Raw genomic sequence first — 4,189 nt, 5'->3', positions numbered from 1 at the left:
GGCGCCCCTCACACCCGCTACATCCGGGCCTCGGGAGGGGGCGGGGCGACGCACGCCGACGTCACGCCGTGGCCACGCCCCTCCCTTCTCGCTCGAGCAGCGGGCCTAGGCCTGTGGCGGGCAGACAGCGCGATGGACTCCACTGCCCGTCTCCCTCTATGACAGGAATAATAATTGTGCTACTTGTTAAGCGCTTCCTCTGTGCCGAGCCCCGTTCTAAGCGCTGGGGGTAGAGCCAAGGTAATCAGGTTGGACCCAATCCCGGTCCCACGTGGGGCTCACGGTCTCAGTCCCCAGTTTACGGGTGAGGTAACTGAGAAGTGAAGTGACTTGCCCAAGGTCACACAGCAGGCAGGTCTGCTGTGGCGGAACTGGATTAGAACCCAGGTCTTTCTTACTCCCAGGCCCATACCCTCTCCACTAAACCACGCTGCCTTTCTAGACTGTAAACTTGCAGTGGGCGGGGAACCTGTGGGCCAACTATGTTTTATTGCACTCTCCAAAGCGTGCCCTGCACATAGTAAGTGCCCAATGACTGCTGATGATGATGATTGCCACAGACCATACTCTTCCTTTTGATAATGCTAATAATAATGGCATTCGTTAAGCACTTACTATGTGCCAAGCACTGGGGTAGATACAAGGTAATCTGGTTGTCCCGCGTGGGGCTCACAGTCTTAATCCCCATTTTACAGATGAGGTGACCGAGGCACAGAGAAGTCAAGTGACTTGCCCAGAGTCACGCAGCTGATCAGTGGTGGAGCCGGGATTAGAACCCACAACCTCTCCCAAGCCCGGGCTCTTTCCACTAAGCCACAAATGGGAATACCTATTCTTCCTACTTCTTAAACTGTGATCTCTGGTTGGGACAGGAACTGTGTCTGATCTAATTATCTTGTATCTACCCCAGGACTTGGCACAAAGGAAGCACTTACTAAATACCAGCCTATTCCAATATATAGATTGGTAATGTTCCTTGTAAATAAGGCTGTACTGTGGGAGATGTTTTCCAATAGATTTATGTGTTATCAATTTAAGATCCAATCAATCAATCAATCAATCGTATTTATTGAGCGCTTACTATGTGCAGAGCACTGTACATCCATTCCAGAAACCCTGGAAAAATAATGTAAAATTACTTTACATGCTATATACTGTAATGATAAATATCACAAAAACTTGTGTTTCATTTTTATTAGAGTAATTAAAAGCACATCATCACAATTTTAAATAAATGAGATGTTTTAATATGATTTTGAGTCTTGGCAGGAGCCTGCAGAAATAGAATTTGGTTTTTCAACTTTGGTGAAGAGTTTGTCCAATTTAGGTTGAAGCAGCAGTGTACTGTGAAGTCCCTTTAAACACTGTGCGTAACTTTGGACACCTCCATTAGGATTTTCTGTCTTAATCATACTCGCACATTCACCTGCTCCTTAAAAATTGATGCAATCATGTTTAATCCCAAAGGGTTAGCTGGTGATGGGGAAACCTTAATCATCATCATCATCAGCAGCAGCAGCAGCAGCGACATCATTTTGATATTTGTTAAGCACCTATTTGTGCACCAGTGAGTGTACTAAGATCTGGGGGTAGATGCAAGATAATCAGGTCAGACACAATCCCAATCTCACATGGGGTTCACAGTCTAAGTGGGAGGGAGAACAGGTAGTGAATACCCATTTTACATGTGAGGAAAAGGAAGCATAGAGAAGTTAAGTGATTTACCCAAAGTCATACAGCAGTCAAGTGGCAGAGCTGGGATTAGAACCCAAGTTCCGTGACTCCCAAATTCATGTTCTTTCAATGAATCAATCAATCATATTTATTGACCGCTTACTCTGTGCAGAGCACTGTACTAAGCACTTGGGAGAGTACAATATAACAGAGTTGGTAGAGCTGTACCCTGCCCACAACAAGGGGGTAGATAGAAATTAATATACATTACGGATATGTACATAAGTGAACATATGTACATAAGGGTGGGGTGAATAATGGGTGCAAATCTAAGTCCAAGGGTGATGCAGAAGGGAGAGGGAGTAGAGGAAAAGAGGGCTTAGTTTGGGGAAGACCTCTTGGAGGAGATGTGATTTTAATAAAGCTTTGAAGGTAGGGAGAGTGCTGGTCGTGCTGGCATGAAGGGGGAGGGAGTTCCAGGCCAGAGGCATGACATAGGCCAGGGGTCAGTGGTGAGATAGATGAGGTCAAGGAACAGTAAATAGCTTGGTGTTAAAGGAGTGAAGCGAGCATGGTGAGTTGTCATAGGAAATCAGCGAGGTAAGATAGGAGGAGGCAAGGTGATTGACTGCTTTAAATAATGATAATAATAATAGTGGCATTTGTTAAGTGCTTACTGTGTACTGTGTTTAAAGGAGATGTTAAGGAGCTTTTGTTTGATGCAGAGGTGGATCTGCATTGGAGGTTCTTGAGGAAGGGGAAACATAGACTGAGTGGTTTTGTAGAAAGTTGGTCGGGCAGTAGAGTGATGTATGGATTGGCGGTGGGGAGATCAACAAGGAGGCTGATGCAGTAATCAAAGCAGGATGGGATAAGTGCTTGGATCATCAATCGTATTTATTGAGCACTTACTGTGTGCAGAGCACTGTACTAAGCGCTTGGGAAGTACAAGTTGGCAACATATAGAGACAGTCCCTACCCAACAGTGGGCTCACAGTCTAAAAGGGGGAGACAGAGAACAAAACCAAACATACTAACAAAATAAAATAAATAGAATAGATATGTACAAGTAAAATAAATAAATAAATAGAGTAACAAATATGTACAAACATATATACATATATACAGGTGCTGTGGGGAAGGGAAGGAGGTGAGATGGTGGGTGGAGAGGGGGATGAGGGGGAGAGGAAGGAAGGGGCTCAGTCTGGGAAGGCCTCCTGGAGTAGGTGAGCTCTCAGTAGGGCCTTGAAGGGAGGAAGAGAGCTAGCTTGGCGGATGGGCAGAGGGAGGGTTATTCCAGGCCCAGGGGATGACGTGGGCCGGGGGTCGATGGTGGGACAGGCGAGAACGAGGTAAGGTGAGGAGATTAGCGGCAGAGGAGCGGAGGGTGCGGACTGGGCTGTAGAAGGAGAGAAGGGAGGTGAGGTAGGAGGGGGCGAGGTGATGGAGAGCCTTGAAGCCCAGGGTGAGGAGTTTCTGCCTGATGCGCAGATTGATTGGTAGCCACTGGAGATTTTTGAGGAGATTTTGGATCAAGGTGGTAGCAGTTTGGATGGAGAGGAAAGGGTGGATACTAGCAATGTTGTAAAGGATCTGTCACAGGATTTGGTGACTGACTGAATATGTGGGTTGAATAGCAGAGATGATTCGAGAATAATGCCAAGGTTATGGGTTTGTGAGACAGGGAGGAAGGTGGTGCTGTCTATAATGAAGGGAAAGTCAGTGAGAGGGCAGGGTTTGGGTGGGAAGATGAGAAGTTCTGTTTTGGACATGTGATGTTTGAGCTGTTGGCAGGACATCCAAGTAGAGCTGTCCTGAAGGCAGAAGGAAATACGAGACCACGGAGAAGGAGAGAGAGCAGGATTGGAGATGAAGATTTGGGAATCATCCACATGGAGATGGTAGTTAAAGCCATGGGAGTGAATGTGTTCTCCAAGGGAGTGGTTGTAGATGGAGACATCCTGGGGAAGCCTCTGGGGACGAGGTAGACTGTGAACCCGTTGTTGGGTAGGGACCGTCTCTATATGTTGCCGATTTGTACTTTCCAAGCGCTTAGCACAATGCTCTGCACACAGTAACCGCTCACTAAATACGATTGAATGAATGAATGAATGCACCACGTGGCCACTATCAGTGGAGCCAGGCTGGGAGGTCATAAGTTGACTGGGTGATCCCATGGGGTTTAAATGACCACCACAGCAGTGCTGGAGTCCCAGCCACCTGCCTGCCTCATCCCCAGAGTCCTTGCCTACCTCTTGGAGCAGCTTGGCCTGGTGGAGAGAGCACGGGCCTGGGCCCGGCTCCACCACTTACCTTATTTGTGACTTTGGGCACATCATTTAATTTTTCTGTGCCTCAGTTTCCTCATCTGGAAAATGTGAGTAAAATACCTGTCCTCCCTCCTACCTAGCTGTGAGGCCCCTGTGCTTGGCACATAGTAAGTGCTTAACAAATACCATTATCATTATTATTGTCTGGGTGGGCCAGGGGTGAGGCAGGCAGTGGGCTCATCCTC

Source organism: Tachyglossus aculeatus, chromosome X3 (assembly GCF_015852505.1).
Source record: "Tachyglossus aculeatus isolate mTacAcu1 chromosome X3, mTacAcu1.pri, whole genome shotgun sequence".
Classification (NCBI taxonomy): domain Eukaryota; kingdom Metazoa; phylum Chordata; class Mammalia; order Monotremata; family Tachyglossidae; genus Tachyglossus; species Tachyglossus aculeatus.
The sequence above is the reverse complement of the archived record's forward strand: the minus strand, read 5'-3'. Positions refer to the sequence as shown.